Source organism: Musca autumnalis, unplaced genomic scaffold, assembly GCF_047663935.1.
Source record: "Musca autumnalis isolate F117 unplaced genomic scaffold, ASM4766393v1 scaffold_5, whole genome shotgun sequence".
Lineage (NCBI taxonomy): Eukaryota > Metazoa > Arthropoda > Insecta > Diptera > Muscidae > Musca > Musca autumnalis.
The window spans coordinates 173,246,368-173,268,618 of NW_027412088.1; the positions used below are offsets into that span (position 1 = coordinate 173,246,368).

A 22,251-nucleotide genomic window follows, 5' to 3' on the forward strand; every position below is an offset into this window, starting at 1 on the left:
TATTACAAAATTTTAAATAAAACATCATTTTATTGGTATAAGTAAATATCATTATTAATATTTTTGTTAACAATACAATTCTTACACATGTTTATTAATATAATAAAATAAAAAGTAGCTAAATTTCGCTAAACATTTTCTTAAAATTAACAAAAATTAGTACAACTCATTATTTGCACTGTCAACTAAAGAATTGCAAATTTCACAACTTTTCAGTCTTTCACGGTATTTTTCGAAAAGTCGGTTCTAATATTTCGTATGCCCACATTTGGCATCAAAAACAGTTTGTAAACGTATCTGAATTTAATAAATAAGTTTCGGAATGTCATATTCCAATGGTATTTTTTAGCCATTCTTCTTTATTGCATTTTATTTAGTCCCCCAGGTTAGTGGGCCACCTATTCCCGACTTTTTCCTTCAGGTGTACCTATGAATTTTCGATGGGGTTAATATCTAGACACTGGAACTGGATGTAAATGACTTTGGTACAGTTGTATAACAACCAAGTCTTACATAAATTAGATTTATACTTAGGGTCGTTGTCTTGGTAGTACTTATATTGCAATTTGTTTGAATTTTCAGGGCCAACAGGCCCAAATTTCTTGACGCTTTTGGTTAAATATTTACTTAAAACATCTAAATAAACCTCCTACGTCATTGTTTCTTCCAAAATCAGGATTTTACCAACGTCACTGCTTGGTATACAACCCCATACCATAACTGACAGTTTTCCGAACTTTACGGTATGTATTAAATTTTTGTTATCCATGGCTTTCAAGGGTTTTCCCAATACTTTTTGAGGTCCATTGTGATAGTACAACATAATTTTAGCCTTATCAGAAAATATAACGCCATCCCAATACTAAAGATGGCGTGAAAAGTTGTCTATAACAAGTCTGAATAGTTTCTATATATTATGATGGGAGGGCAATGGTTTTTACCTAGTCACTCGTGATGAGTGCTTGTTATTATGTAGCACTTTTCTGACTTTTCCATGTGACATACTTACTCTAAAATCATTTGTAATTAGAAAAAAGCTATTTTCTGGTACTGCTTGGGCTATTTCGTTAATTTCTTTAATCATTCTACAGTTAATTCGTGTGGTTACTATTTTGGACCTACCATGTAACGCCCTCAGTTTGAGCCTGGCTTCTTTCTCGGTGCAGTATATGATGTTTTGTACACTTCTCAGCTTGCGAGAGGTGATTTTAGGGATTTCTCTTTTAGATTTACCATTATTATAATTGGAATAGACCAAATGTAGCATATTTTCCGAAACCGCTTACCTGACTTTCCCTTTTTCTGAATATACCGCCTATGTTACACACACACAAATTAATTTACGATCAAAAATTATGGATCTAACATGTCCACATACCATAAAAGTCTTAAAAATCCTTAAATGCAAAAACTCGAGGGGGAAACCCCAGGATTTTATTGCACATAATTAATTTTGCAATTATTTAGTTGACACCACAAAAAACAGGTACCTATCCTTTTTGCCCGTTATTTTTGTTATTTCCAACCGATTTCTGGATTTATTGGCTTGATGTCATTAACAGGTAAATCAACCGATATTTACAAAAAGCCCAACATTATTGAAATAATTTCTTGTAGTTATCCCTAATTAAACATCTAAATTTTTAAAAATTCATCGTTTGCAATAATATAGTTGACTAACTGTATATGTATTTTGAAAATATTTAGCTCACAAACTGTATGTATGAAAATTTTATTTGGTTCCAATTAAGAGACAATTTTCCAGTCCATATCGCTCTTTTACTCAAAGAGTGACGTAACTCAAAAAATGCGATTTCTGAGTTAGCAATTTCTATTTTTTCTACAATTTCTACTTTATCCTGTGTCAAATTTTCATGTTGATATCTCTAAAACTCAACGAGTTACAACTCATTTACTACGAGCTTCGCATAATTCAACATTATGAAGCACTAAAACAAGTCAAATCATGCTTGATCTTGCCCAGAAATTTAGCACTGATATCTGACAATTGCCGCAAGGAAAATTGCCTAATGTAAATATGGACCAATTTGCCAAACATTCGAAAATAGTTCCATAAATAAATTTGTTTCACAAAAAAGTGTCGTATAACATTTTATTTTAAATTGTTTTATTATACAAACCTTTATCTATTTTTTTTTTGCTTTGAAAGAACTACCACTCCACTCACCCCACTTACCATACAAAACTAGGCCCACTAGTCAGTCGAAATCAACAGTAGAAACAGCAACAACACCAAACAAAGTACATTCACACACAACCCATCACTTAGGTCAGTGCTGTTTTTTGTTGTTGTTGTAGCTAAAAATAGAAGTAGTTTTTTTCTGCCGACTGAATGGGGGGAACCATGTGGTCGATGACGATTAGAATTGTAGCGACGACGAACAAAATAAAAAAACATCCAAACAAACACGCATTCTGTCGTTTTAAATGGTGGGGGCTTTTATTTTCATAGTACGAACGAACATTGTAGTTTGCTATAAGTTAGTGGAGCTTATTGTTGTTGGAGCATAGATAAGCAGACAGAGTGAGAGCGGATAGAACAAACACATGACCAAACGTCACCAGGCCATGTGGTCAGACGAACGATCAAGTCAAACAAACACACATGGGAACATGAAGTATTGTTGTGGGGTATGAGCCAAAACGATAACACGGTCCTGTGGCGCAATGGATAACGCGTCTGACTACGGATCAGAAGATTCCAGGTTCGACTCCTGGCAGGATCGAACATTTTTTTGTTTTTTTTTTTTAATTATTTCTTAAGAAAAAAATATTTTTTGCTTACAGAGAAAGTAGGCCCATGTGTTATAGGAAAATTTACAATAAAGACATAATCGATTCTGAGCTTTTATGAAGGTCTTAAATCATATTTTTATTCTGTTCATCATACGCAGTTGGCCAACTAGATATTTACAAACAGAAACAAAAAAGATTACTAAATATTAAAATATTAAGTACTAATAGTTAAGTGAAAAAGATTTTATTGTTGTTTGAAATAATAACAATTAAAAAGTGTATACAAGAAAGTGTATATATTTACATATATAACAAGTAAAAATGAAATGAAATACATACCCTTCCCGTCCACAATTTTAAGTGGAGATAATTTGTGACCACTGAAACCCAAAGATCAGAAAATGTATCAAAAATTTCTTCAATCGGGCACCACTGGGAACCTCAAATACATATCAAATTACAGATAGTCCGATAGCTGAACTTCTGACAAGTGACAGTTTTTGGTGGAGAAGTTTTGTGACAACTTTGAACGTCAAATGTCAAATAAGAGGTAGTTCGGCTAAAATGTACTTAAAATTCTCAAAATACCTGAAATCGGGAGGTACTGTTATATGGGGGCTATACCAAAACATGGACCTATATTGACAAATTTCAGTGGCGAGGTGTTGTGAACGTTAGGAACCTCAAATGGTAAATTACGGCAAGTGTGGTTATAACTTGTAGCTAAAATCCTCAATATAACGAAATTTGGGAATTTTTGCGGATCAAGACCGAATGACCTCATAATGTTGGAGGGTATAAAAACGAGTAAAGTTTAGAGCATCAAATATTGGGCAAAAAAAAATGGAACCGTTCTCAAAAAATAAGATAGCAAACTTATGTCTAGACCGAATTTCGTCACAAATTCAAAATTTAATCGAAATTGGAAATTTATAACGTATTGGTTCATCAAATACATAAAATCGACCGATTTTTCGGAGGTGACAAAAGAAGCTTGGAAGTTCTTAGCTTAAACTGTTAGGTTTTTATGGGGTATCATAAACTGTTTGTTTCTCTTGCCAAATTAATTAATTAATTTATTATACCCTCCACCATAGGATGGGGGTATATTAAGTTTGTCACTACGTTTGTAACTACTCGAAATAACCATTGTAGACCCCACAAAGTATATATATTCTTGATCCGCGTGCAATTCTACATCGATATAGCCATGTCCGTCCGTCTGTCCGTCTGTCTGTCTGTCCGTCTGTGGAAATCACTCTAGCGTCCGAACGGATTGACGTAGGTTGATGAAATTTTGGGAAAATATGTTATATTTACGTAGGACTTTTGGTATTAAAAGCGGGCTATGTAGGTCCACGCTTTCGTATAGCCCCCATACAAAATGACGCGTGACGCGTCGTCGTTTTAAGGAATTTTTAAGATATTTGGCCCATTTTACCACCGAATTGGTTGTAATTTGGTACTTTGTGTCTCCAGAGGCCAAAAAATATTCCTACCAAAGTTGGGTGATATAGGTCCACGTTTTGGTATAGCCCCCATATAAGGCCCCATATAAAGTACGCGTCATTTTAATATATTTTGAATGTATTAGACCCATTTGACCACAGAATTGGTTGTAATTTGGTATTTTGTGTCTTAAGAGGCCAGAAAACATTCCTACCAAAGTTGGGTTATATAGATCCACGTTTTGGTATAGCCCCCACATAAGGCCCCTTATAAAGTACGCGTCATTTTAATATATTTTGAATGTATTAGACCCATTTAACCACAGAATTGTTTGTAATTTGTTACTTTGTGTCTCTAGAGGCCAACAAATATTCCTACCAAAGTTGGGTTATATAGGTCCACGTTTTGGTATAGCCCCCATATAAGGACCCATATAAAGTACGCGTCATTTTAATATATTTTGAATGTATTAGACCCATTTGACCACAGAATTGGTTGTAATTTGGTGTTTTGTGTCTTCAGAGGCCAGAAAACATTCCTACGAAAGTTGGGTTATATAGGTCCACGTTTCGGTATAGTCCCCACATAAGGCCCCTTATAAAGTACGCGTCATTTTAATATATTTTGAATGTATTAGACCCAGTTGACCAAAGAATCGGTTGTAACTTTGTATTTTGTGTTTCCAGAGGCTAAGAAACAGTTCTACCATAAAATGTTTATATAGGCCCACGTGCCCCCATAATACGATATCTCCCGATTTTCGATATTTTGAACGTTTTAGCCTCATTATCACACCGAGATGGCTGAAATTTGGTATTTAGTCTTCTTTAGGCGTATAAAACTTTCCGCCAGAAATTTGTAGGTATAGGTCCACGCCATCATATAGCCCCCATAGAACGGTACCTTCCGAATTTCGGTATTTTGAAGGTTGTGGCCACATTAATCCACCGAAATGGCTGAAATTTGTGGTGGAGGGTATAAAAAGTTCGGCCCGACCGAACTTAACGCTTTTCTTACTTGTTTTTTTATTTATTTATTTATTATATCCTACACCACTATGTGGGGAGGGTATTATAAGTTGGTTTTGGCCAAAAAGTTTGTAACGCATCGAAATAATGGTCGTAGACCCATACTTATATATATCAAAATGAATGTCTCGACGAGCTGAGTCGATCTGGCTGTGTGTGTCCGTCCGTCTGTCCATCTAAACCTTGTAATCACGCTACAGGTCGCAATTTGATCGGATCGTGTTGATGGGGGTCCCGGATGGAAAGAAGCCTATTGATTTTGGTGATGGTCGGATAATATTTAGGGTTCGGAATGGGCAAAAAAACGTATGTGGATAAAAAGACAACATTTTTTCCAAAGCGAATATCTAAGCTTTGATATGGGGTATACCAAAAGCAAAACCTGACAATGAAAGTAGAAAATATCACCTTTCTAATGATGTAAAGTAGGTTCTTGTAGGTGATGAAACAACGAAGATATCACAATAGTCGCAAATAAACCCCAAATTTTCGTGTTTGCGATTTTAGTTATAATGACGAATATCACAGCTTTGGCTGGGGACTTTTCAAAAGCAAAGCCTGACTATGAAAGTAGAAGATTCCACCTTTACATGATGCAAACTAGGTCGGCGTAGGTGACCAAATAGCGGAGATATCACAATAGTCGGTAATTCATCCCATTTTTCCATTTTTTTTGGAAATCACGCTACAAGCCGCAATTTTGATCGGATCGTCACGAAAGAAAGAGTTAATGGGGATCTCAAAGAGGAAGAAGCCTATTGATTTTGGTGAGGGTCGAATAATATTTAGGGGTCGGAATGGGCAAAAAACTTATTTGGATAAAAACACAACTTTTTTCCAAAGCTAATATCTCAGCTTCTATAAGGGGAATACCAAAAGCAAAACCTGACAATGAAAGTAGAAAATATCACCTTTCTAACGATGTAAAGTAGGTTCTCGTGGATGATCAAACAACGAAGATATCACAATAGTCGCAAATTAAACCCAAATTTTTATTTTTGCGATTTTAGTTATAATGACGAATATCACAGCTTTGGTTGGATACTTTCCAAAAGCAAAGCCTTACTATGAAAGTAGAAGATTCCATCTTTACAATGATGCAAACTAGGTCGGCGTAGGTGACCAAATAACGGAGATATCGCAATATTCGATAATACATCCCATTTTTCCATTTTTTTGGAAATCACGCTACTGGGCGCAATTTTGATCAGATCGTCACGAAATTTCGAGGGTTAATGAGGGTCTCACAGAGGAAGAAGCCCATTGATTTTGATGATGGTCGGATAATATTTAGGGGTCGGAATGAGTAAAAACTTTATTTGGAGAAAAAGTCAACATTTTATTCCAAAGCAAATGTCTCAGCGTCTATAAGGGGTCTACAAAAAGCAAAACCTGACAATGAAAGTAGAAAATATCACCTTTCTAACGATGTAAAGTAGGTTCTCGTGGGTGATCAAACAACGAAGATATCACAATAGTCGCTAATTAAACCCAAATTTTCATTTTTGCGATTTTAATAATAATGACGGATATCACACCTTTGGTTGGGGACCTTCTAAAAGCAAAGCCTGACTAAAAAAGTAGAAAATCCCACCTTTGAAATTATACAAAGTAGGTTGGCGTAGGTAGTCAAATAGTAGAGATATCGCAATAGTCGTTAATGCATACCTTTTTTCCACTTTTTCTGCAATCACACTACAGCTCGGAATTTTGATCGGATCATCACGAAATTTTCTCACAGAGATAGAAGCCTATTGAAGTTGGTGATGTCGACAGTAGTCAAATATAAAATTAAATATTAATTATTTTGGTTCAGTTCACCTTAAGTCAATTGGTATAAAAGCCAGATAGGTGAAAACTTTCGATCTCCATAAAAGAAATGTTTTCGAGTGAAAAGATTATTCACAGAGGTAGTGGTGTAGGGTATCACATAGTCGGTCCCGTTCCGACTATAGCCTTTTCTCACTTGTTTATTTAATTTATTTATTTATTTAATGATACAATTTTTGTTAAGTTGCAAACCCCGGTTTCGGAGTTACAGTAAAAAACTCTATTTTTTAAAAATTCTGTTTAACCAAAAACTTACAATTTTAAGGAAATTTTGTCCGCGTAGCCGAAATTTGCTCCAGAGTCGTAACTAGTTTATAAACAGCTAAAAAAGTTACATATTTCGATAGGTGTTTTCTTAAGCTTTAGTTTGATACCCAAATCGGTTACATATCCGGTTTTCTACCCGGACTTTGGGTTCAAATAACCGAATAACCGGTTGTGACCGCCGGCAAAATATTAAATTTTTCATAATCGCGGCATCGAAATCTATCTCTGGTAAAATTTTCGATTCGATCGGACCATTATAGTTAAACAGGAATGTTCCCAAAAACTATTGAAATCAATATTTCGTTGCGTATCCTTTAGTCTGGATGACACAAGCACATCTTTTAGGCATAGGGGATACCAAATTATTAATTATTGCTGGCGATATTGCTTCCCAGGCTTTCTTTGCGGCTTCAAATAACTCAAGATCAGATGTATTGAGGGGATGCTTTAGTTTTGGCCGACACTTTATGATGAGTGTTTTCTCTAGAGACAGAAGATAATCCGGATACTGTCGATTTTTTTTTTCCTGTAAATATCCTAAATATCGAAGTTGACTTTTGATTATGGCCAGAAAATGCCAAGATGCAGTTATGAATGATGCAGCTAAACATAAATTATGGTAATATGTGGTAAAAATCTCAAGTTGGTCGGAGCAAATCGGATTGAGATATTAGCGTCGAAAGAATGAATGAAGAATGCATTTTTCTCGAAAATCCATTTTTGAAATCCGTGTTCACTCCAGCTCGAAAACGAATGAACCGAAAATTATATATTTCGTGTACAACAAATTCTTTCCTTTAAACCAGCGATTTTTTTTTTAACATTTTTTTCTAACCGATTTATGAATCTTGAAATCTAAATTAGACATTCTACTTTTTTTTGATATTTTTATATTCTCTATTAATAAAATCAGATATGCTATTTTAGCTGAAAAGAACTTTTCTGAAAAATGTAAGTAGTTTTCGCGTAGAGAAAATCCATGAAGTTGCTTTTATTGGGCTCTACAGGTGATGAGGGGTAAACGTCTATAAAAATTAAAGTTCTCGATCCTGCCAGGAGTCGAACCTGGAATCTTCTGATCCGTAGTCAGACGCGTTATCCATTGCGCCACAGGACCGTACGTACGCTGTTTAGGTACGATTTTCAACCGAAGCTGGAATGTCTATTAACAAAGCAAATAGATTAATAACCAGTAAGGAAAGGATCAAAGTCGGGCGGGGCCTGTGAACATGTAAAATATATATTGGAGCTAAATCCAAATCAGAACAGATTTTGATATAATTTTTCACATTTATTTGTAGACCAAATTCCGTCACATAGTCCAAATTTCATCAAAATTGGACATATATAGCGTGTTTGCATCAAATACCTCAAATAGGTGGAAAATATATATGAGAGCTATATCCAAATCTGAACCGATTTCGATATAATTTGGCACACTTATTTCTAGGCAAACATTCCAAATTTGATTGAAATCGTACATGTATAGCGTGTTTCGTGCACCAAATGCCTTAAATCGGGCGAAAATATATATGGGGGCTATATCCAAATCTGAACCGATTTTAACCAAAATAAATAGCGTTCGTCCTTTGGCCAAAAAAACTACCTTTCCCAATTTTCATGCGAATCGGACAATAAATGCGACCTGTACTTTGTTTACAAAAATACATGGACAGACGGACATGCGCACAAAGACATAATACCCCTTACCACAAAGTGGTGTAGGGTATAAAAATGATAAACGATCGCAACAGAATGATAGTTTATTCGCGAAATTAACCTACAGAAGTATACATTTTCGGTTATATGTTCGGTTATATGTATGGTTGATTACAATTTTTTAAAACCAGTATTGATCGTTAAAATGTTACAAAAATCAGAGTATTCACGTATATCGGGTATTCATATGTATATTATCGATACCTAAACCAAATGCTGTTTCAGAATCTGCAAAGTCTACTAAAAAAATAAAAATACATATTATATTCTTGCAGGTGTTGAACTGAACCAACTTTATATGGAAGGGAAAATAGATGAGAAAAGTAAAAAAAATGACGGAGCGCTTTTTAAATAATTTTTGGTCAAAATTGTTTTATAAGGAGGCGATACAGTCAGTGCATTGTCCCAATTTTAACTTCTATATCTCAAAAATGGTAAATCATACGAAAATATCATAAAGTTCCATGTTCTAGAGTATTTTCACAGCTACAACATTTTCTCTAATTCCATTGCAATGGGACTTTTAGTTTCCAAGCAAAAAACCTAAAAAACCTTAAAAATTTGAACTTTGATCGCGATTTTTTGAATAAATAAAGCGCTCCGGCGATTCTTTTGTTTTTTGATTTTTTTTCTTCTATGAACATTGTAGTTTCAGAATCCGCAAAAACTTCCCAGGTGTAAGCGTTTTCCATTTAAAGTTGGTTCAGGCGCACTGTGATTGAGGTAAGCATACGATTAATGAATGGATACACTCAGATTTTCCACTTGCTGAAAAAAATACATTTCGCAGAAAATGTTTCAGTATTTAGCCCCTAGCCCCTATTTGCATATAATTGCTCTTACTTTTCACCAAATTTTGAATAATTTCATTAAGAAAATTAACCCATATTTTGTTGGCTCAATATTCTTTGCCGCCGATGGTCACAAATTTTCAATTTGATTGCACACAGTGGGCTTTTAAGTGGTCTTGAGTTTTTGTTCTGAAAACCATTTTAGAAATATGTTTCGTATCACTATTAAAAAAATGTAATTCGTCGATCCTGCCAGGAGTCGAACCTGGAATCTTCTGATCCGTAGTCAGACGCGTTATCCATTGCGCCACAGGACCGTTATATTTATTCAAAAGGTAACATAATGGTAATAATTCTCAATCAGTTGGGAAAATTCTCGAGTTATAGTTACAATCTTCCTAAAAAGGAGAAAAATCGTACATATGTACACTCCGGTTCATTTGAATAGAACCAAACAATATTTGTCTACAAATACAGTTATATCTGACGAAAGGAGAGGAATTGTAAATTATAGTTTTGTGGACATGTAGAGTATATAGTAGCCGATATTTCCAATATCTAACATGTTTCACATATGCGTTATAACGGTACTTTTTACTCGCTTTATGAAAAATTGTCAAAATATTAGCATGTTTTAATGGTTCACCAGGATAGAACCACCCTAAGAATTTACACAAACCCTTGGTCAGATGTGGTAAACTTAAAAAAAAAAACTATTTATTATTATAAATAAAGGCCGTGAGTGTTGATTGCCTACAAATGTTGTGTAAAAAATGTGTATTATGGTCTTGGAATTTGACGAAAATAGATGCATAGAGCTCCAAAAAATATTCTTATGAAGAAATCGGTGGAAACAATTTATAAAGTCAAAATTTTATACTGAATTATATACAAAATTTTCTAGATTACGATAAAATTACAAAAAAGTCACATTTGATAGTTTTAGGAGTCCGAAACAGAGGAAATATGGTAAATATAACTCAAATTTCTACCTTTCCAATCCAAAAATTGATATTTTATCTCAGGAAAGTGAATGCAAATCGATGAGTTCCACCCAGTTTCGTTGGCTGTGGACATCTATAGGTCCAAAAAATAATGAAAATTCCGCCGCCGAACGCTCCATCTCACCATCAAGTCCTTAGAATTTCAAAAGGTTTTAAGACATTTTATGTGAAGAAACAGCTTAGCGATAGGGAAAGGCAGACGTTAATTTTTTCGAAAGGAAAGTGTTTAATTTTGATGGTTATGATGTCCACACATCTTTTCCTCATAGTATAAGTACCGAAAAAATATTTCTGATCCGTTATTACACAAAAAATAGCGCCTATGTTTCTGTGCTTTCCTTGTCATGCGATATCTTCTAAATCAAAGCCCTTGATGTTGAGATGAAGCGTTCGGCGGTGGAATTTTCTTTATTTTTGGACCTGTAGATGTTCACAGCCAACGAAACTGGGTGGAACCCATCGATTTGCATTCACTTTCCTGAGATAAAATATCAATTTGAGTTATCTTTACCATATTTACTCTGTTTCGGACTCATAAACCTATCAAATGTGACTTTTTTGTAATTTTATAGAAAATGTTGTGTATACTTCAGTATAAAATTTTGACTTTATAAATTGTTTCCACCGAATTCTTCATAAGAATATTTTTTGGAGCTCTAAGCCTCTATTTTCGTCAAATTCCAAGACCCTAATACAATTTTTTTACACAACATTTGTTGGCAATCGACACTCACGGCCTTTCTCCTTTCGTCAGATATAACTGTATTTGTAGACAAATATTGGTTGGTTCTATTCAGATGAACCGGAGTGTATATCTGTACAACTAGTTGATTAGCGAACCGGAGAAATTGAATCAGTGGGTCCTAGGCATCAAAGTTACAATCTTCTAAATAATAGAAAAATCTTATATCTATACAACTGATCAGCGATCCGGAAAAAAGAGGTCCTAGGTTTAATTACTCCTCAATATTCTTGGCTGCCCGCCCGTTGGTCTAAACTCACACGAATTTTGTACATAGTCCACAATTTTTTAATTGGATGGGGCTTTGTGAGTCGGCCTTGAATTTGTTTCCGACCAACTATTTTGGAAGTGTGTTTCCCCCTCACCATGTTCTCATTAAAAAGTAGAATTTATCGATCCTGCCAGGAGTCGAACCTGGAATCTTCTGATCCGTAGTCAGACGCGTTATCCATTGCGCCACAGGACCGTTATATATATTCAAGTAGTAATAATTCTCAATGAGTTGGAAAATTCACGAGTTATGGTTATAATCCTCTAAAAAGGAGAAAAACCGTATATCTATACAACTGATCAGCGAACCGTAAAAACTCAATCAATGGGTTCTTGGCTTCATTACTCGTCAATTGTTTGCCCGTTTGTCTAAACTCAGACGATTTTTGTATATAGCCCACAAATTTTCAATTGGATTTGGGTTTGGAATATTTGTTCCGATCGACCAACTTGAAAGTGTGTTTCCCATCACCATGTCTTATTAAAAAATAGAATTCATCGATCCTGCCAGGAGTCGAACCTGGAATCTTCTGATCCGTAGTCAGACGCGTTATCCATTGCGCCACAGGACCGTTATATTTACTCAAAAGTTAATAATTCTCAATCAGTTGGAAAAATTCATGAGTTATGGTTATAATCCTCTATAAAATGAGAAAATCATATATCTATACATCTGATCAGTGACCGGCTTTTTAAAGTGGGAGGTTTTTTAATTGATTGACTTTCTGTTGAATCCGCATTTAGGTTACATATACTTACTACTTTAAAAAATCGAAACAAATATTCGGCTATTTTGAAGAACAAGTTATAAGAGTATTCACAATTTTTTTTTAAAACGATTTTTTTTAATTCTTTTTCGATTTAATCAGATTATTAGGTTCTTAAAACGCCCCCAAAAAATATACGAAGACCGGCCCATTTGTTTTCGAGCAATTGTTGGCACTGCAAGACACTTTTACAAAACTTAGCAATATTTTTCAATAACAAAAATTCCAATAACAAAAATTCCAAAAGTAGTATAAGATGTGCTCTTTCAGATTCAAGAAAGAAATACTTACAAATATTGGTAGATTCTTTGAAAAAAAAATCATGAAAAAAGAGTTTTTGGTGTGCAGAACTAGAGATAACCCCCTTAAATGAATTCAACTGCTCTGAATTCTTGAGCTTGTATAGCCATGAAATTGGGGAAGAGTTCTTTGCTTCAATACAAAGAACTAAGACAACTGATGAGGTAAAGTGACGCTGACCGAAATTATAATCTTCACTGGATTTCCCGAAAGTAGATAAGTTTAAGGACCTCCCATTTTTATAAACTTGTTAAAATACATCTCACTAGCTATGTCTATTCACAAGGAAAACGAAAATAGGAGCTTACGAAGAACCCGTTTTCCCAGATAAGATGATAAACATTTCTCCAAAAATTAAGTACCTGGGAGTAATTCTAGACAGAAAACTTAAATGGAAAGGCCATATTCAGGATGGGGCTAATAAAGCTCACACTGGTTATACAGAAGCGTAATTAGACCGATTCTAAATTACGCTTCTGTGGTATGGTGGACAGCTACGGACAAGAAATGTAACGTAAAAGTACTACAAAAAGTCCAAAGAATGTGCTGCTTAAGTGTTAGCGGGGCAATGAGGACAACACCAACTAGGGCTTTATAGACAATTTTATTTGTCCACCCAATAGAAATTCAGGTAAGGTATGAGGCAGCCATTGCAGCTATAAGACTTAAGTCGATGAGCGAGTGGATCGTAAGAGACCACCTAACATACCACCAAAGTATATTACAGGTTACAACGGGTGAGTCAATAGATCGTATTGTATCAGACCGTATATCTGAATCAATCGAAGCAGCCTCATGTGAAATTTTAATACCGGATCGATCCACATCGATGGAACCCTGGAACGGATGCCAACTGGAATCTGTGGGTTCACAGATGGGGCCGTTCTAGGGGGGAGAAAGGGTCTGGGTCTATATATCGAAGACCAGGAAACTAGAATCTCCCTTCGACTGCCGGATCATAATACGATAATACAGGCCGAAATCCGAGCGATCACTAACTAACACAAGGCCAATCACTGTAAACTTCCTAACGGACAGTAAAGCAGCAATTAAAGCAATAATAAGCAAGACGGCGACATCAAAAACTGTCCTGAAGTGTAAAAAATCAATCAACGACAACTCCCACCATGGTTCGGTTAACATTATATGGGTACCAGGACATAAAGGGATTGACAAATTTTCAATTGGGTGAAGGTCGGGGCTTTGAAATTGCCTTCTTCTGATAACGATTTTGGAAGTATGTTTCGTATCATCTTCGGGCTGAAACACAAATTCTTTTTCAAGGCGGGCACATAAGAAAACAATTACGATCGTGCGCACGGAAAATGGAATTTGAAACATCTCATAATTTATACCGATTCCCGATTCCGTTTGAAAAACAAAATATTGTGTAAGACTTTTGAATGTCAGTTACGATCCTGCCAGGAGTCGAACCTGGAATCTTCTGATCCGTAGTCAGACGCGTTATCCATTGCGCCACAGGACCATGTCGACGATCGCGCTCTAATTTTAAAAATATGAATGTGCGGCAATGATATATCTGTAATATTTGATTCCATAAATGAAGTGGTACACAAACTAAAATTAGTTACAGTGGAATAAGCTAATTATTATTAAAAAATAGAGAAAATTAAGTTCACACATCTTCCTCATAATTTAAATAATGTAAAATCTCGATAATTTGTCACATATGGAACTTCCATTTTTATGATATAACGGGATTTTCGATTTATCGGGGTTAAAATGAGAAGAATACAGCCAACAAGAACCGGCATTTTATTAAAAATTATTTAGTTTCCAATTTATCGTGATTCTACTGTAGCTCTCAATCCATTTAAAAAAGCGAACAAAACATTGTGTAGACTTTTGAATGTCAGTTACGATCCTGCCAGGAGTCGAACCTGGAATCTTCTGATCCGTAGTCAGACGCGTTATCCATTGCGCCACAGGACCGAGGTACCGTTATTCGAGATCACAATGTATTTAAAATTTGTGTAATTAATTTATTCATAAAAAAAAAAAACAAATTTGAATATTCTATTCAATAAATCATTAATATGTAGTTTTATTTGTTGTCGATACAATGTGTTTCAATGTTTGATCAAGGTAAACACAGTAGACAGATGAACAATGATCTCATGAAACCACTTGAAAGATGCTTCATAGAAAACACTTGTAGAAACTGGTTCATCTTTTGTGTAAATATTCAAGTGGTTTATAAATATGTAAAGCTAATAACGATTCTACTACGTTTGGGGTCATGATCATCAGTGTGTTTCTTATTGGAGGAAAAGTTCTTACTACTCAGTACATGAATTGATATATACTGACTAGCACTAAAAACCTTTTAAAATTTCATCAAAATGTGATCCGATTTTTTCGAACATAGCAGCAGAATCAATAAATGTATTTAATGTTTCTATAATTACGAATGAATAATGCAGTAGAGTTCTGCTATTCTTTAGTGTTAGTTTCATGGAGATGAATGATTAGGCCAGAAAATTCATGGAAAATAGAATGTACACTCAGTTGTGCTATTAAAAATCTAATAAATACCCGATCCTGCCAGGAGTCGAACCTGGAATCTTCTGATCCGTAGTCAGACGCGTTATCCATTGCGCCACAGGACCGTTATATTTATTCAAAAGGTAACATAAAGATAATAATTCTCAATCAGTTGGAAAATTTCTCCTCTAAAAAGGAGAAAAATCGTATATCTAAACAACTAATCATTGAACCGGAAAAATTTAATCAGTGGGTCCTAGGCTTCATAGTTACAATCTAAATAGTAGAAAAATCGTATATCTATACTACTGATCAGCAAACCGGAAAAATTTAATCTCAATAGGTCCTAGGCTTTATTACACTTCGACATTATTTCCTGCCCGTTAATCTAAAACTCAGACGATTTTTGTATATAGCCCACAAATGTTCTATTGGATTTGGGTTTTGAGTTGGCCTTGAATTTTTGTTCCGACCAACTATTTTTGATGTGTGCTTCCCCCTCACCATGTTCTCATTAAAAAGTAGAATTCATCGATCCTGCCAGGAGTCGAACCTGGAATCTTCTGATCCGTAGTCAGACGCGTTATCCATTGCGCCACAGGACCACACGCTCACCAACTTTGGTGAACTATAAAAATTCAAATGAAGAATATGTTGTGCTTTCTGGAACCGTTCCTAACCGGACCTTTGGGCTAGGTTCTTATTTAAGGAAATAAATCAATAAAAAATCGGAAGGGCTGACCCTCTGATATAGGGGTATAATTACTTAAAGGTTTAGTTGGAACATCGTCATCATTTGGATGTCAAATTGTGCTAAATTACCTCATCCTTTAGCTCTTGAATTGTTACTGGGTTTATGAAAAAATATACTGCCCGATGATGCCGCCCAATCTATAAACCGCTCCAAACATTCACTCTGTGTGAGTTATTTGGTTTTTTGAAAATCAGTATTGGACTATCAAATGTCAAAATGTAGCAAGTCTATTGATCGTGGAATCAACAACTGAGGTGAATATATGCGGATTAGGATTACCTGAAATCAGCTACTGTTTTCCGTCAGAAAAAAAGAGTTAACTTCGATCCTGCCAGGAGTCGAACCTGGAATCTTCTGATCCGTAGTCAGACGCGTTATCCATTGCGCCACAGGACCGTTCCAAAGGTACCATAATTATTTTAAGTGTTGGAAGAAAATTAGAAAATTAATAAATTTTTTTATAGAAAAACTTGTCTGTAATTTGTTCTTTCAGACATTCTATCCATATTTCTCGATCTTTTGGGAGGCGGAATTGATCACGAAAATTTAAGGTAATTGCAAATTTCGTGTATCGTCTTATTCTAATTCCACTAAGGGCTTAAGACAGTATTGTTCATATTAAAAAAGTGTAATTCCTCGATCCTGCCAGGAGTCGAACCTGGAATCTTCTGATCCGTAGTCAGACGCGTTATCCATTGCGCCACAGGACCGTTATATTCATTGAAAAAGGTAATAATTCTCAATCAGTTGGAAAAATTCTTGACTTATGGTTGTAATTCTCTATGAAATGGGAAAAGTGTTTCATATATCTGTACAAGTGAAACTTCAATCAGCCGATCCCTCCATTTGCATTACGCCATCTAAAAAACATAAAACTATGAACATTGTCATTAATAAAAAATAATTTAAAAAATTTGGTTACAGTTTTTTATTTATAAATTCACTTAAAACTAGAAAATCATTTTTCATGATGAAATCTCTCAAATAAAACGCTGGCCGTTTAATATTGTCACAATTTTTCATTCAAATGCAAGCGTTTTATTTGAAAAATTATTTTCTAGTTTTAAGTGAATTTATAAAAAATCAAAAATTGTAACTTAATTTTTTGAATTATTTTTTATTTTTAACTTTTCAGTTATTAAATTTTTTGACCAGAGAGAACCTCATAACAAAATTATAGCCAATTTAGGCCGAAAATGTAGATAAAAACTTTAAAATGCCTGAAATCGTGTGATATCGTTATATAAGGGCTATACCAAAACCTGGACTTATGTTCATAATTTTTGGTGGGGAAGTTCCAATACCATTGGGAACTCCAAATGTGAAGTTTCAGCCAATTCAGGTCGAAAATGAAAATAAAATCCTTAAAATACCTGAAATCGGGTGGTACCGCCATATGGAGGCTATACCAAAACCTTGATCTATGTCCAACATGTTTGGTGAGGAAGTTTATGTACCATTGGGAACCCCAAATGCCAAACTACAGCCAATTTGACCATAAAATTAAGATAGAATCCTTAAAATACTTCTAAGTGTGTCAACTGCAACTGGTTAGAAAATGAAAATACAAAGTCCAATTTGCTCAACGTCTGTTTCTTTCTGCTGGGACTTTATAGGGTATCAATTGCCGATTTCCAACCATAACGCAGGAATATACAACAGCTAACCGGAAAAAAAAATCAATTAATCGGTCCTTTCCATTTGCTTAGGAATATTTAAAGTACATAAAACTCTGCACGTAACGGATGAAAAATGTTCAACTGCTATAGCAAACAAAATTAAAAGCCCAATCTGCTGGAACTTTATATCAGCCCGTGTTGGATGGAGAACTAACTTCCAAACACCACATTTCATAGAATTGGTGCTTGGATCTGCTATTTATACGGTTGTAACCATTTTTATACCCTCCACCATATGGAGGGTATAATTAAATTTGCCATTCCGTTTGTAACACACCAAAATATTCATCGGAAACCCTATAAAGTATATATATTCTAAATGTAAAATTCTAAGTCGATATAACCATGTCCGTCTGTTGAAATCAAGATAAAGCTCGCAATTTTTAAGATAGAGGTTTGTAATTTGGTATATTACTCCTAATATTTTGAAGGTTTTGGCCTCAATATTCCCCCGAAATGGCTGAAATTTGGTATTTAGTTTTGTTGGGGGTACGAAACTTTCCCCCAGAAATTTATGGGTACAGGTCCACGCCTTCGTATAGTCCCCATAAAACGGTACTTCCCGATTTTCGGTATTTTGAACGTTGTGGCCTCAATATTCATCCCAAGTGGCTGAAATTTGGTATTTAGTCTTCGTTGGGGGTAAAAAACTTTCCCCAACAAATTTGTTGGTGCAGGTGCACCGATTTTCGGTGTTTTGAAGTTTTTAGCTTCATTATCGTACCGAAATGGCTGATATTTGGTACTTACCCCCTGTTTTTGTAACTTATTTTTGTTCGTTCGTCTATATTCGTAATAATTTAGGCATCCGTAGTTCAGCCTACAAATGACATACAGACTTAATGTTTTCGTAGATGAGTTCAAAATAGAGTTAAGAATTCCTCATTTAAAAATCAGCACTCTCCATTATCGCTAAGGCGAGCAAATCGATCTACAAAATTTGACAATTCATGTGATAGAATAAATTTTTTACGGTCAACGTTTCGATATAGCCTCATAGAACGGTACCTCCCGATTTTCGTAATTGTGAGGGATGTGACGTCCATATCCCACCAAAACGACTGAAATTTGTTATTTAATCTTTCATGGCGTTATAAAATGCTCCAGAAAAGAATTATAAGTATAGATCCACGTCTTCCTATATTCCCCATAGAAGCTTACCTCTTGATTTTCGGTGATTTACGGTATTTTTTTGGTTTTAACCACATTATCTTACTGAAATATCGGAAATTTGGTATTTAGTCTTCTTTGAGTCTAAAGGCTCTACGCCAGAGAAGACATTGTTTTACCGAAATTCGATATTAAGTCGTCTTCAAAAACGAAAGGAAGCTAATTGTTTCATTTTACTTCAATACCACTCGTGGTGGAGGGTCTAACAAGTTCGGCCCGGCTGAACTTAAAGCCGTTCTTACTTGTTTGGTTTCGCTGTGACTCTAATGACATTTTGTTTTATATAAAGGTTGTAATGGCGCTTGCATTGACTATGGATTTTTCTTGCAATAGCTATTTTTTTTATTAATTTTTCTTTTGCATTTAAATTTTAACGGCTCAGTACGGCGACCTCTGTGAACAATATGCGTGAACGTATGCGAATTATCTATCAGCCAATTGACGTTCTACCCTTATTTATTTTTATGCTTTTACCAACATTTTTTTTTTGGAATAGAAACGTTAGTTGAAATCATTACCAAGGTTTCATCTAGAATTTTTTAGATTTTCTCGTTCATTTGGTTTAGTGAAGCTCATACCGTCAACTACAAAAAAAGTTAAAAAGTTAAAAGTCTTTCTTAACCTACATTAACGTTGTGCTTAAGTGGAAATTATTTTCACTTATAAAAATTCTAATTTTTATTCTTGAGTTTACTCTATTTTGCCTAGTAAGTACGCCTTTCGTTTTTCTTTCCCATTTAATTTTTTTTGGTAAAGGAAAAAACTAAGAGAAAAAAAAAATATTTTTTTTTCCATTTTATTAGCATTTTCGCATAGGATTCCATGACGAGGTTATGTCAGGAGATTTTTCCTTTCAAATAAATACATGGTTATGTATTTGGATTGATTTCTCTCACAGTATACGCTTTAAAATACCTCAACTGGTAATTATTTTTTTTTCTTTTGCGCACAGGTTTTGGTTTTATTTTTCTCATTTGATATTTCTTCATTCCTATAGGCTGAATTGCTTAATATTGCAACAGGCTAACCTGCCTAAGGTTAGGTGAGATCGAAATTTTTGCAAGCTATTCTGCTGCTGGCACACAAAAATTTGCTCAATTTGTGGAGATCCCATATGCAGATTTAGTTCTCACTGGTCATCTCAACAAACGCAACGTAAACGAATCGAATGTTCTGTGTTCTACCGCCGCATTGATTGCCCAAACAAGTGAAGTGAAAGAAAACCCCAAATATCCAATAAAATCGCTGCTAAAATAGCCGGTTCGGTACCAATCAAGCACAAACCAAGTTTCCATTTTGTGAAAAGTGCGAGAAATCCCCAAACACCAATTTTATCGTAGTGTAATACCTATCGAATTAGCCTTTTTCCTCCATGAAAAGAAGTGCCGCCGGAAAATTCGACTAATGTAAAAGAAATACAAATTTGCGAAAATCCGTCATTCTAATTGTCCATATAAGTGCTGCTAAATATCATTAAATTACCTATACCTAATCAAGAATCAGAGAAATTTTGCTTTAATTCAGTCACGACATAGTGTTTTATATATATTTGCCTAAACTTCTTCAAAACATTGATTTCGAGTGTTATAAGCATTGGTTAATTGGTTTAAATTTTTGCTCTCAAGAAAAAAAAAGAAAATTGTTTGAAAATAAAAAAGTCATAGAGTGCGAAAAAATGGAAAGAAAACATACAACAAAAGTCTCTACATGAATGTTAAGAAAAAAAAAAATGTAACAAAAAGAAGAAAGAAAACCACAATCGCATTTGCATAAGAAAAAAAATCTTAAATAAAAATTTTACAGAATATTTCAGCAGAAAGTGAAGTGTACAAATTTTTGATACCGTTGGTTTGTTTGTAAGAAAAAAGAAATATCACCTAATATACACAAGCTTGTGCATATAAATTTTTGGAATTTATGACCATTAATGATCATTAAAAAATCAGTGTCAATCTATTTGAGATTTACTGCCAGTGCAATGTTAAGTGATGTTCCTTTACAACTGTTAACCAATGGTCAATGATAATTACAAGTGTGTGTGAATGTTGTAACTCTGCTGTTTAACATTTCTTACTGTTAACTTAACATTTTTAAGCAACCATCACAAAAAACTCTACACTCTCTCATTATTGAATAACACTCTCTGAGAACACAACCAACAGAGAACACCTTTACCTGCAGTCTCTTTGTACTATCGTGGTCCCCATTGGTACCACTCTGCCGACGTCGAAAGCGCTTTCAACGAAGGAGAAACCACAACAGAGAATCAAAGTAAGTCATTGAACCTCTTTTATTTAAATTTGCATATGATAATGATGAAGAGAGAAAGGGAAAGAGTGACCATGCAAACATATAGTTTCCAATGATATTTAACTTGTAATCTTTCGTTGATTTTAGCCAAACATTATTATTAAAATATGTTATACTAAAACTAATTACGTTTTAAATGTTAAAACTAGTTAAAATAATGTAATACTTTTCCCTTAAATAACATGTTGACAATTACTAGAAATTATTACTGAACTATATGGTCACCCTTTCTCTATCCTGGTTGCATTTTGAAATATGAATATGGTTTTGATATCCAACATGCCCAAATAACTAGAACAGTGTTTTTTTTTCCTTGTAACAAAAAAAAATTAAAGTTGCATGTACTTTAAGCAAAATTCGAGATAAATTTCTCTAAACAAAAACTGAAAGCAAAAGAAACTCAATATACACTTTTCAAGATCTTTTGTTGTTGTTTTCCCTCCAAATAACACTCGACTTATAGATTGTCCAACAACCGATAGATATTATTTTTGATTTAATTTGTCTCATTATTATTCTACTATATAGTGTTAATTTTTTCCATGGATATATATATATATAATTTATTTAATTTTTTTTATTTTCTAATTTTTATTTAGTAATAATAATATCCCGTTCTCTTATAATTAAAAATATAAATTACCCATCGATTAGATTACATATGTACGCGGGAAAATAATTTCATTATTTCTCTTCTATATTTCAAACTAGTATTTTTCTCTAAATTTCTGTTTCCATCATTACGACCTTTCGTCATTGTTTGATTAATAGCCTTTAAATTTCATAGTATATAAACAACATTTATATCATAAATTGAATTAGTAGAGCGGATCTAATGAAATTATTTTGTCCATCTCTTATTAATATACATATATGCCTTTACTTTTCATTTGGAATCATAAAGAATGA

The 22,251-nt window shown here is 34.3% G+C and overlaps 11 non-coding genes across 11 annotated transcripts; 1 reads left to right on the top strand and 10 right to left on the bottom strand.

Moving 5' to 3' along the window:
- Nucleotides 1-2,674: 2,674 nt before the first annotated feature.
- TRNAR-ACG (transfer RNA arginine (anticodon ACG)) lies at nt 2,675-2,747 on the top strand. The gene has a single exon. It is a non-coding gene; the product is annotated as a tRNA-Arg (tRNA).
- Nucleotides 2,748-8,375: 5,628 nt separating this feature from the next.
- On the bottom strand, nt 8,376-8,448 carry TRNAR-ACG (transfer RNA arginine (anticodon ACG)). Its single transcript has one exon. It is a non-coding gene; the product is annotated as a tRNA-Arg (tRNA).
- A 1,637-nt stretch (nt 8,449-10,085) lies between these two features.
- Nucleotides 10,086-10,158, bottom strand: TRNAR-ACG (transfer RNA arginine (anticodon ACG)). The gene has a single exon. It is a non-coding gene; the product is annotated as a tRNA-Arg (tRNA).
- Nucleotides 10,159-11,980: 1,822 nt separating this feature from the next.
- On the bottom strand, nt 11,981-12,053 carry TRNAR-ACG (transfer RNA arginine (anticodon ACG)). The gene has a single exon. It is a non-coding gene; the product is annotated as a tRNA-Arg (tRNA).
- A 303-nt stretch (nt 12,054-12,356) lies between these two features.
- On the bottom strand, nt 12,357-12,429 carry TRNAR-ACG (transfer RNA arginine (anticodon ACG)). Its single transcript has one exon. It is a non-coding gene; the product is annotated as a tRNA-Arg (tRNA).
- A 1,908-nt stretch (nt 12,430-14,337) lies between these two features.
- On the bottom strand, nt 14,338-14,410 carry TRNAR-ACG (transfer RNA arginine (anticodon ACG)). Its single transcript has one exon. It is a non-coding gene; the product is annotated as a tRNA-Arg (tRNA).
- A 394-nt stretch (nt 14,411-14,804) lies between these two features.
- Nucleotides 14,805-14,877, bottom strand: TRNAR-ACG (transfer RNA arginine (anticodon ACG)). The gene has a single exon. It is a non-coding gene; the product is annotated as a tRNA-Arg (tRNA).
- A 604-nt stretch (nt 14,878-15,481) lies between these two features.
- On the bottom strand, nt 15,482-15,554 carry TRNAR-ACG (transfer RNA arginine (anticodon ACG)). Its single transcript has one exon. It is a non-coding gene; the product is annotated as a tRNA-Arg (tRNA).
- A 407-nt stretch (nt 15,555-15,961) lies between these two features.
- TRNAR-ACG (transfer RNA arginine (anticodon ACG)) lies at nt 15,962-16,034 on the bottom strand. Its single transcript has one exon. It is a non-coding gene; the product is annotated as a tRNA-Arg (tRNA).
- Nucleotides 16,035-16,506: 472 nt separating this feature from the next.
- On the bottom strand, nt 16,507-16,579 carry TRNAR-ACG (transfer RNA arginine (anticodon ACG)). The gene has a single exon. It is a non-coding gene; the product is annotated as a tRNA-Arg (tRNA).
- Nucleotides 16,580-16,820: 241 nt separating this feature from the next.
- On the bottom strand, nt 16,821-16,893 carry TRNAR-ACG (transfer RNA arginine (anticodon ACG)). The gene has a single exon. It is a non-coding gene; the product is annotated as a tRNA-Arg (tRNA).
- Between the last annotated feature and the right edge of the window lie 5,358 nt (nt 16,894-22,251).